Source organism: Lissotriton helveticus, chromosome 3_1 (assembly GCF_964261635.1).
Source record: "Lissotriton helveticus chromosome 3_1, aLisHel1.1, whole genome shotgun sequence".
NCBI lineage: Eukaryota > Metazoa > Chordata > Amphibia > Caudata > Salamandridae > Lissotriton > Lissotriton helveticus.
In genome coordinates this window covers 937,309,358-937,321,797 of record NC_136061.1, presented here as the reverse complement: position 1 = coordinate 937,321,797, position 12,440 = coordinate 937,309,358, and the positions used below count along the sequence as shown (strand labels likewise).

At 45.1% G+C, this 12,440-nt stretch overlaps 1 protein-coding gene across 3 annotated transcripts in view; it reads right to left on the bottom strand.

Moving 5' to 3' along the window:
• The window catches only part of SIRT3 (sirtuin 3), a 115,099-nt gene that overhangs the window by 41,822 nt on the left and 60,837 nt on the right, over positions 1 to 12,440 (bottom strand). The window lies entirely within an intron of this gene.

Sequence of the window (12,440 nt, the reverse complement as noted above, 5' to 3'; positions counted from 1 at the left end):
AATACGATTACTTTTAAGATTACTCTTAAACAGCTCATCTCTCTCTCTCTCTCTCTCCCCACAGGCATACAACAAATAGATGGGTTGACCTGACATTTAAGCATAGACCTAAGTCAAGAGGTTGTCACTGTATACCTAACCCAAGGAAGGCCTCTGCAGAATGTCCAATCTGAATTTGTTTTATTATTGTTAATATCTGAGAGCTTTGGGTGGCTAGACATGGAGTTCTGTTTGGGGGATATGTAGGATTTTGTTCATTATTTGAATGAATTTGCCTTCTTGCTCCTATTATTAATCCACCTATTAGCCACCCACTCCTTCTTGGAATGACTCAAATTGTACAAGCAGTCTGTATATGTTTGTCACTAGGGTCACAGCAGGAATGTTAGTGCCCGAAAGGCCTGGCATTCCAAGAACTCTTAATGTCTATGAGTGTTACCAGCATTATCAGAGTGGAGGGGAGTAGGGTTAGCAGTTATATAAAATTGCCTGGTGCTGTTGCACACGTACATTGTTCGATTGCCTGACGAACAAAATCAGGAGAACGATCAACTAGAGTGACAAATGGCATAAGCGTAAGCAAAAACATGGTAGATGGCAATGATCCCTTTTTAAATTTTTCTAATAAATTATTATTTTGAACTACAACACGTATATAAGCTGTAATTGTCCTGCCACGATAAACAAAAGTAGTTTAGTTTCAACTTCATTATTTTGTGTGGATTTTGTTTCATGGGCAGCAGAATCACTTGATGCTTACTTGGATTATCTAATCCAATGTTTCTACTTTTGATGTGGTAAAGGTCTCAAACCCTGGTGCATTTTCAAATCCCATTGACCAGCTCATTTTGAGAAACACCACAGTTTTGCTACACAAGTTCTAAAGTCTCTCCACTTAATTGAAATCAAGAATTTAGATCTTCTCTTTAACTTTCTTTGTAGTGTGTTTGCTGTACATATGTGAAGCCAATCTGTCTCCCCTGACAGTTATTACAATAGGTGCACACAAAATGTTCTTTAAGCCATGGCAGCTTGCTTTCAATTCCAGCTAAGAATGTACAGTATACAGAATATTAAGACCAGCAAATATTATAGACCATACTACAATATTAGCTGACCTACAAAAAGCAAACAAAAATACACTCTCAAATTTGTAAGCATATACGTTTTGCATATTAATTTATCTGAAAGGGCATCTTAAAATAAAAGCACGAAAGTGCCATCCCCGCTGCACAATTGAAAATAGCTACTGACTCAGAAGTCTCTACTACAAACCTACCCATCTTCCAAAACCTGAAAAGCTTCAGTGTGGGAAAGCAATCAACAGACTGCTTCATGACAAAGCGAGATGAAGCACATTTTGAGTATGTAATCATGCTAAGGATTCAACATATTTCAATAAACTGACACAGTAACAATGACCTGGTTGCCCACCTGCTTTATGAAATAATCTCATTGCATAGAACATTCTGTACTTACCTAAATATCTAAGTCTATAATAAAGGAGAACAGATACTGAAAGGGTCATATCACTGGAAACAGTGCAATGATAAGTTGTTCCAGGCAAAACAATGGAGGGCCCCCGTTTAACTAAGAAACCAGTATTTAACTGCTATTTTCTTGTAATTTGGTGTCTCTTTGTGTCCGCTAAAAAGGCAATAACCTTGCTAAGACATGGATGTCACAGACCTGAACATGCCATCTTAATTCACCAGCAATTCAAATAGTATTACCTTACACTACTTAGTTTTAGCTACCTAGTAGTTGTGCTTTATTTTTTATTTATTTAATTTATTTATAAAGTTTTATATAGCGCGAACTAGACCCAAGAGGGTATCAGAGCGCTTTACATTTAGGATCGTTGCGTTAAGAGTTACATCAGATACAAGAGCACAGTAAGATAACAGTACACATAAACAATGATTCACAAATTCGTAGGAGGGAGGGGAGGAAGGAATAATAGCGGGGAAACTATGAGGAACTGTGCTCAATGTCCGGCTGGGTAGGTGAGGGCCCATCTCTTCATTAGCTGTCTAGCAGCTCCACCGGGCATCAGCCATGTTGCTCAGGTCTCAACATTCAGAAAAAACTGATTTTAGTTTATTTGATTTGAGAAGGTTATATAGCGCTGGCTAGACCCAGAGGTATCAGAGCGCAAAACCAGAGGATTGTTGCATTACTGGGTATATCTAAAAATGATTATATAGCGCTGGCTAGACCCGGAGGTATCAGAGCACTATACAAGAGGAACATTGCGCTACAAATTACATCACTTACAGTAGCGTAGTAAGGTACAGTCAACAAACAACGAGGATGAGAGAATATGTAGGAAAGGAGGAGAGGAAGGAGCCATAAAAGGGAGGCGAGGAAGAACTGTGTACGATATCAGGCTGGGTATGTGACGGCCGAGGGGGGAACCAGGGCTCATCTCTCTCTTTTTATGTGTGGAATTCCGATTATCGAGATTAAACACATACATATTCAAATGAAGTGACACTGCTCAACATTATCACTTTATTCAATGACAGAAAATACAACATAGCTCAGAACTAACCACTGCAGTAAAACAGTACCAAGGAGGCAAGGAAATTCAATGCACACGCTTGAATCTGGCTCTCTTACTCTCACAGACACTGTCATCCACACTGCACAAGTAGATCTACTTTGGCCCATTATACACATGGCAGCCGATAGAAAGGACCCCGCCATGGCAAAGAAAAGCACTCGAAACGAAACTGATACATCTCATGATGTAAAGGATGTCTGAAGAGATGATCATGCAAAGACATGCCAACTCCCATATAACTTATCAGTCAATTCTGGCCTTTTAGACAACTGCATGGGCATGCTGGAACTTTTTATTTCATTTTGAACATTTTAAGTATGGTCTAAAGGCCAGGAAGTAGCAAAAGGTATTTTGGATGGAACATGACCACTTTGCAAATAGGAGTGTTTCACGGAAAGAGTGTGTGTTTTCATATTTTTTGTAAAGCAAAAGATCTTTTTATTATTTTGGGGCATGTAGATTGCATTAATCATAAATATTTGTTGCATTGCAGTCAGGTTCTATTCACTCCCAAAACATATTTTCAGCAAAGTTAGGGTTGGCCCATCCCCACAGCTCAGACATTCAATAGAAGCCTCTTCCTTCTTGCCTCTGTCAGTCTCCTCCACTTGAGGTTTTGCCCTGGCCTGGGCTACTCTTTATTCCTCAGGCACAGGTGGACCCTCCTTGGGCCTCAATTTTTTAATTTTCATGGGAAAGCTCTTCCTGCATATAGTGTTTTTCAGCTTCCATGCAGATGTCCATCACTGCTTCCATTGCACAGTCATCGGTGTGGTTTGGGCACCCCAGTGTCTCATAAGGTCTCTTTTTTTCACCATGCTCCCCAGGGAACCAAATATTGTCTTGTATCTAGTGAGTCTGTCTCCCCTGAAACCCCCAGCACGACCTATTTACCTGTGAGAAAGAAGCTGTCTCCCACGGTGTCAGGTTTTCTCTATGTAACTGCATCCAGAACCCCTGAATCTGGCCACAGGCCGACAACCCATTTATATATGTGATGTCTTAATTCGTACGTTTGAGACAGTTTGCAGTTTTCTCAAAAATGCAAGTTCTAAGGTAGCAGGTTCCGTGCAGTATTATAAGGTGGAATAGCCTGACATTTGATCTGATAGCAACCTTCCTTGGGTGTTAGAGTATTTCATTCCATCCTCCATTTCCCCTACTGCTTCTATGCCACCTCTCCAAGCTGTTGTAGGTTATCCGGGGTTTTGCTGATTAGTGTTTTACAAGTCATGGAAAGGGCCACTTTACCTAGCTCTTCCACTAGAGTTCTCACACCTCTGTCCAGGCATCATCTATTCTTTGCAGTGAGTGTCTCAGTATCAATAAGGTTGTGTCTGGTATAAGTCAAACTCATCTTGGACGGTCTCAAAGACTTTTATCCAGTCTACGGCTAGTATATCACCCAGTTCTGGTATTCCAATTTCATGTCAATGTCTGAAACCTTACAAACATGTTACCTCCCCCTTTAAGGTGCCTTTCCACAGTAGTGTCTTCAATCTGCGAACATTATGCCACCCCAGTGTCGCTATGGCCATTTTCCAAACTTGCACCACTGCCCTGGTGGTCGGAGGGAGCTTGTTCACCCCCTGCCCCCCATAGAAGGAATTAAGGAGGGTCTTCTTCCCATCTCTTCTACCAATTCAATATCAAATGCTTGGTCGTCATGCTCTGCACAAGCGCAGTCATGTACCGCCACCAGCTGGGAGCCCCAGTAATAGCATCCAAAGTGTGAAAAGGCAATTCCACCCAGGGATTGTGGTTTGTACATGGTGGATAGTGATATTTGAGCTTATCCCCATGCCACTGTATACTTCTCAGTTTTCTCTACCCCACTTCCTTAAAGAATGAGTCTGTGAGATAATATGGGGTGTCCTGCATTGCGTCCAGAAATCTCTATATAGCATTTCAAATAATGCCTAGCAAGGATAGTGGCAACGTTCGCCAATGCCTACGCTCTACCTTCAACTTAATCAGCGCCAAGCCCATGTTTTTGGAGGGGAACGAGGCTTTGTCTCTCCTTAATTCAATCCACAGATATTTAAAGCCATTTATCTCTGATCCCGAGTCTGCTCATGATAGGCTCCTCCTGTCGCCATTCACAGGTCTTAAACATCACTGACGATTGCCAGTTGATCTTGTATCCCTTGCACCTCTGGATCTTATAGAAAAATTCCATCAGCATGTTGATCGTGGAGCTCGGCGGTTGAGACAGGTATAGGAGGACATCATCCCCACTGAGTGAAACCTGCTTTGTTAGGAGACTCGCAGGCTAGAAGCTCTACTGCCAGGGTGAACCAAAGTAGTGACAGGGGGCTGCCCTGCTCTGTGCTCCTCTGAAGTTTGGAACAGTGTGATGTTCACCCTGTCCTCTGCTCTTGGATCAGAATCTAAACACCTGCCTTATCCTGAAGGCTTCCAGCGTTCAGAAGTGGTGATTCCATCTAATGGTGTCAAACGCCTTCTCAGCATCAAGTGACACAATAGCTTTAGCTTTGCCCCTCCTCCCCCACCGCTCCATCCTCAGGTTTAGACACTTAGAATGATGAGTGTGTGCTTTCTTAAATAGATCACCAGATACGAAGCCTAAATCAAAGCAGGTCAGATCCTCAACACACAAGTAAAGCTCTCGCACATATGTCCTCATCTGGCAACATCTAAAAAGTAAATGTAAACATCATAGGTCTAAAACAGTAAATTTGTGTACGATATTTACAGTTCTTTACCGTTTCAATTATACAATTGAAGCTGCAGCTATTTATTTAGATGCAGAACACCCCCCGGTGATCTGCTAACTCGAAATCCACTTCACACATTAACACAAGAACAGTGATGAAGGTGTTATCCGAGGTAGGACTGACCACACTAGGCCATCTGTACACAGCGATTAAATTCCTCACTATTCAACAATATAAAAATACATGTCATACTACACCCTTGCATGGCTTGTGTTCATTTACATCAGGTTGAGATACAGAATTCAAGAGGTGATGAAGAGTTTCCCTAAGGAGCCACTGGAATTTGAACCGCTGACACAGATAACCAGATTTGCTAACTGTACAAGATGGGCATCCAGACTATACACAACAGTATCCATCTTAAATCTAATCTAAGTAAACACGCCTTGGGGCTAGACACAGGGTCTGATATGAGAGATGTCAAATGAGGTTACTGCCGTTTCCAGACTAAAACGATATCTGTAAACTATAAACATGAACTGCTTCATTTTAACTTCTTAGAAAGAGCTTATTTTACCCTGAAAAATAAAATAAGATAGATCCCCTCAGACGGCACAATAGTCCACAATAATGCAGGGCTGACACATTTCAATTAGCTTGTCTGCCTATCCTTAATGTTTGGCGTAAGATACTTTCCATTATTTCTACCATGATTGGAAGAAGAGTGGAGATGTTGTCAGATGTAGATTTACTAGAACATGTTAAGCTTAGTCCACTTGCTGTTTGACATTTTACGGTGGTTTTTTTGTTTGGTCTGTTTATTACGGGTTTTTCAGAACACGGTTACAGCATACAGACATAAGAATATTACAAGGGTGTTAATAAATGACTTTGAATGAGCATGACATTGTTAGTCCAGGTTACATCCTCGTAATTAAGGAAATAATTAGCCTGTGTGGTTTGGAGTAAGTGTGAGAAATGCTTCTTAAGGTGACCAGTCAGAATATAACCATATTTTCTGCAAGAGTCCATGGTAATGACATCAAACATATATGAACTGTGTAACTATGAGCAAGCATTTAGCTCAGGGGGAACGGAAATAAGCAACACAGGGGCGAGGAGAAATAGGCAGGGACGGGGACAAGGGAGTAAACAAAGAGGTTCCCTATCGCTCAATGCAGTACCTGTTACCTGGAGTAAAGTGCCATCAATGCAATGTAACTCTGTTTCACTTCATACGCATCTCAATGTGTACACGAACAAGCATTACAGACAGTGGAATCATGGCCTACGGGAACTTCTAGGTGGGGTGCTAGTTCTAGATCGGTGGTATCATCTGCTTCCTCTTCAGAGCACTATGCAGTTTGGAGGGCCGCCAAGATACCGTCCCAGTTGGATAAAATGGGGGTATTTAGGTATGCCCAGGGTGTACTCCCTGTGGAGAGATACTCCTTCTGGTGTAGTCCAATTCAGGATGAAATGTTACCAGGCCTGCAATGACGGTGATTGGCTGGATTTTCAACGCCTCCTAATGAGATGCTTGGCCACTATGAGGCCATGGTCCAAGAAACGAGTAGTGGCCATATGTTTCTTCTCTCTTGGAAATATGCCCAATCTGCAGACCTCCCATATGTTTGTAAGGTGCCGGTCGGTGCATTCAAATAAATGATGCGTTACTCCCTCCCAATTGTGACGTAGTTTGGGGAATGACCACGACATATCTAGATATCAGCATCGTAATGACTACATCGGGGGCAGCCCGCCTCCAGCCTGTGAAAGTAACAATTAATTATATCTGGGGTAAAATATGCCCTGTGTAAATACCAACCGGAACCTAGCATTGTGAGGGACATGCATAGAGCTCGCCAGAATCATATTCCAATTTCCCAGGTGTGCATGGACGAGCCAAATCAGTCTTCTAGCAGTGTTGCAGGGATTTGAAGTCTGTGGCAGTCTGCAAATGAAGTGCGTCCGCAAACCACCGGGTGAGAGGACGCCCCGCGCCCATGACGTGTAGGTAGTGGAGTGTGAGGTGCGTTTGTGGTTCTTGCATAATGTCTTCCCAGTGGTGCTGCAGGGTGCCAGTCCAAGAGGTGTGGCTAATGAAGTGTCCCAGGGACATTCCTTCTTCTTGTGTTAGGATGTCGTAAATCATGAGTGCGCTGTCCCCATTGAGGTCACCTAATCTGTGAAGGCCCCCTGCATGCCATGCTGAAAGCTCAGCTAGTAGTGTCTTCCTGTTGCCCCAGGGTATTCCCAATAATGGAATTGCTGGGGCATTTGGTGTTATATGTTTGGTGAGAAATAAGCAGCGAAGGAAACAACAACAGTAGTACTGTAACAATAGTGGGAGAGGCCGGGCTGCCTTAGTACAGGGGTGGAACGGGTAAAGACGATGTCCAGTCTATAAGGAGGACCATCCACTGCCGTGTCCGATAGAGGCCACCCCGCCATCCAGCAGGCTACCCATTGTATCTGGGATGCATAGTAGTAATTTTCCAGGTTGGGTACCGCTAGTCCTCCTTGGGTCAATGGTAGAAACAGCTTCAAGAATCTAACCTACATTGCAATTTGTTTCATATTCGATCGCGAAGCATACGCTCAACGACATTTTATAGTGTTTGTGCTGTTACTGGCCAAGCCCAGAGTTGATATCTATTGGTACAGACTTGCAGCACCCACAACAGATGATTGGCTGAAAAATTGATATATGCAAAGATTGATCTGAGGCATATGCCATGTTAAAAGCCCATACCTACAGTGGAGCCTAGGGATATTTCGGGACCACTCAGCTAATTCTTGACATCATCAACTATGCCCAGTCCACCTCGGACAGAGGACCTACCGATGACATTAATCCTTATGGATATTTTAGGATGGATACGCCTGGCTTTTGGAACTCTGTGGACCATCTCACCTTTCCTCTTTCTATAGAAATAAACTGTTATGTTTGTACAGGCCTCGGGGACAGAGGCTGCCTGTTTTCTAGCAATGGAGCATGTTATACTAGCCCAGATAATGTCTTGTGTTTGATCAGTATGATTGAAAAGGTATGTTTTGTGAGAAGGTTGACCGGTTTCACCCTGCATTCAGTAAGCAATGCTGATTGTATGCTGGGACTCATGTAATGCTGCTGTTTGTGTAAAAATAAATTTAACAAAGAACTTTAGAGAATAAAATGAAGGGTGGGGGGGGGATTAATTCTCTCTTTAACTTCCATTACAATTAATGCAGTTCTGGAAGGAAGAAAGCTAAAATAATATTTTAGCTTAAAGAAGGGGAAGTTTCATTTAGACAGAGGGTGTTGACTTGTATGATGAGACAAATCCCATAAAAGCTTATGAACAGACAAGGCAAGTCATTAGATTAATAAAATTAGAAGTAAAGTGATTCACTAGACACTAAATTAAAATACACAATTAATTTAAATATGTTTCTCTGCGAGATCACTGAAATGGTTCCTTTGCTAAAACATGAAATGATATATTATCAAATAAACTCAGGGAACTGGGTCTATGACAGAAAGTCACAAACATACCTCAAAGAAATACCCCTCTGAAAACGAGGGTTTACTTACATTACAAAGGGTGGAAACGAGAGTGAAAGAGCTGAGAATTAAACACAGCCCAGCTCAGAAATACATTTTGAGCAACATTTGCTGTTTTTGGGACATTCTTTGTCAGCCAAGACTCAGGCTAGGATAAAGGGAGAAATATACTCTTAACATCCTGCTGGCTTTTGAATATGAAAATGATGTACATATATGGGGTCCTCAGAAGAGCTGACTGGGGGGGGAACCATACTGACATGCCCCCTTCATAAGACTGTCTTTGCATGTAAACAAAAAATATCTAGTATTGCCAATACGCAGGTAATTAACTTTAAAATGTAAAATAAAATGTAAAAAAATGACATATCTAGACGACTCTCAAATACCTCTTTCCCATCCGAGATCCTCTTGACCAGCTCTTAGAGATTGTCAGCATGACCACAGCGGTCTAAGACTCAGCCAGCCATTTCAGACCTATGCCAGCCCTCAATCAACATTCAAAGGCAATTGTTTCTGGAGGTAATGGGTAACACCTCCAGTTACTCATTACCCCCAGAAACTCTTTGCATACCTTCTGACACTGTCAGCAGGCCCTCTGTGTCCCTCAGCTGGCAACCTGGCAGACTAATAGATCAAACCCCACCCCAGTCGTCCCTCTGCCCACCTTTAACTGAATGTTTCTTAAACAATACTAGAGACCCTGAGCCTGCATTCAGATACCCCCAAAAGGTCTTTAGGCGCCATGCTAAGAATGTTGCATTGTTTTTAGACACCCCCAGCAGACCCCTAAGGGGCCTCGGCTGTACCCTTAAGACCCTTTACCTGCATATACATACTCCCAGCTTTCCTTAACCATGCTTAGTCGACCTTCTGTACTTTATCAGACATCTTCTGTTACCCTCAGTAATCATTCTTAGCATGCCTTCAGACACCCTTGGTGTGCATCCAGAAACCTCTAGCATGCTCAGGGACCCTTAGCTTTCATCCTGTCCAGAGTTTGTTTATTTTTTGATTTAATGCACAACCAGCGAGCACTGCACGCTGACGACACAACAACTTTTCTGCACAAATGAAACTATTTCCAATTTGCTCAACTGCTGAGGAGAAGGAAAGGGGCGTATTTAAAAGCTGGTTAATTCAGGGAATATCCTGTGAATTTTTAGAGTTGCTGAACTGCCCAATTTGTGGTTTATCGGCATCTGCAAAATCAATCATTCAGACAAATGATAAAATGCATACGGGAGAAACATGTCGAAAGTAAGCATTATTTATTTCTACTGTTGCATTAAAACCCACGGCAGGCAGTAAGCCCACTAGACACCAGGGAATAATGTGTTTATAGATTTTATGGGGGAGCAGCCCCCGACGGGGCTGATAGGGAGTTTTTACAGACCCAGAGGCGGAATAGTCATCATACATTGTGAACGAGTCAACTGCACCGCCACACCAGCAGACACCAACAGCTGTGTGGAACATCTGGCCTTCAAACTCCCAACACTCCGAAATTCAGTGGCTCCCTCCTCGATTGCTCCCCATGAACCTAGATCAAAATTCTACCCTGCTGTCACTGACTGCACCTTTCACCAAGGTAAACAAACAGACACTAACTCCTCAAACCTCAAAGACCATAGGACTATAGGCCACACCCAGCACGTGAACACACTCACCAGAGTAGTATGCCATGTGCGTCCTCAAACCTGTCTTTGCCAACTTCCCTAACATCTCCGTAGAGATCTCAGTCCCTCTAACATGGACCAACCACCACCTCACAATGAGGGAAGGGGGGCCTTCGGTTGGTGGCTGCTGGCTAGCAGGCCACGCGGCTGTGGCAGCTGGGCTCCTGGTCACTTGCTCAGGGCAAGGGGGGAAGTAGGATAGGACACAGGGGTCACAGCCAGAGGCACTCGGGCGGCTGGGTGTAGGGTGCTTTTGAGCCGTCGGGCGCTCGATGTTATCCAATGGGAGAGGTAAAAAAGGAACAAAGGCTGCAGGCTCGGGGACGGAGACTCTCCAGGGGCGACCAGCACTTTGAGAGGTAAGTTGGGATCTTGGAGCACAGGTAGGTACCCCAAAGGGCAGCACAGGGGGCTGTAGGGCACCGGGTGCAGGGGTGTCTTTGGGTGTCGGAAAGGCTTACCCTCTGCTGGTCGCGGTTGTGGTGGCCCCTGGTTCTGAGTCTGCAGGCGTCGGCTGGTTCACCGCGGAGGGTCTTTGGGCACTGGACTTCGGGTCCAAGTCGCCGGGGGGACGTCCTCGTGATCTTGGTTCGGGTTGGCCCGCCCTGGACTTGATGGTGCAGAGTGGGCTGGTAGGCACCAGGTGGGTTGTTGCAGCGGAGCCTCTGCTGATGGGAGTCTCAATCTTCAAGAGGGTCAGGGCAGGCAGTTCCTCTGGGTGTCCCAAGGTTGCTGTCCTCCGGGGTCACCGGGTTTAGGCAGGAGCAGGTTCCAGGATCAACAGGCCGGTAGGGCTGGGGCCAAGTCAGTTTGTTGTTGTCCTGTTGTTAGCAGCTGCATGGCGGGTCTTCTTCTTCTTGATCTTCTTTCTTCTTTTTGGTATCGGGATCTGAGGAAGGAAGGTTCAGGGAGCCCCTAAATACTGAATGTAGGGGCGTTACAGGTAGGACAAGGACCAATGGGTCCCTGCCCTGGGGTGGGTACACCCCCTAGCCTGCTCCTCTCCCGTGGGAGGGGGGCAGGAGCCTAGCTGTGATAGGGCAGGGCTTCCCTTCTTTAAGATGGCCGGAGCCCGGGCTCGTGCTTCACCTCGTCTCCCCCACCTGAGGGGTGGGGGTGGCACAGGCTGGCACCCCCCCTTCCTGACGTAGTTTTTCCCGCCAGTCTTCCCACCAGAGTGGGGGTCAGAACTGGTGGGGGCCAGTTGCTGGGTACAGCAAATGGTCTGGAGAAGCTCACAGAGGCGGCATGCCTTTGAAGCTTCCCCCTGCCCATCCTGGGGGAGGAGACCTAGCACTTCGCCCAGGATGTGCATTGTTGCAGGCCCAGGAGAGCGGGGGCTCTACTACCCAGGCGTCCCGCAACATGTCTGTTGTGTGGAAGCCTCTGCAGCCACTCAGCCAGACGTGGATTGTAGGTTAGGGTTTCAGAGGGCATCTCTAAGATGTCCTCTGGTGCATTTTACATTAAATCTCACACTGGCATTAGTGCGGGTTTAATGTGCTGAGAAGTTTGATACCAAACTTGTCAGTCTTCAGTGTAGCCATTATGGTGCTGTGGAGTTCGTAATGCCAACCTCCCAGCACCATATACTCTTAATGGCATCACTGCACTTACAGTGCCCAAGAATGGCCCTGGGTACTGTAGGGGCACAGGGCTCATGCACCTGTGCCCACACCTCTGGCATAGGGCACCCAGCTAGAGGGGTGACTGAAGTATGCCAGGGCAGTGGGTTCTGTGGGCACGGCACACAGGGATGTGTGCCATGTCGACTCTGGTTTTAGCTCTGTACTTAGGCACTCAGCCTGCAAAGGCAGTGTGTGGGTCCAGGGTACAGGGCCCCTGAGGGTGGCACAATAAGTGCTGCAGCCCTCAGGGTTCTTCTCTGGTCACCATGCCCTGGGTACCTAGGGTACCAACTACTAGGGGCTGACAGGTGGCCATAGATGCCAATTGGGTTTTGTTTCAGT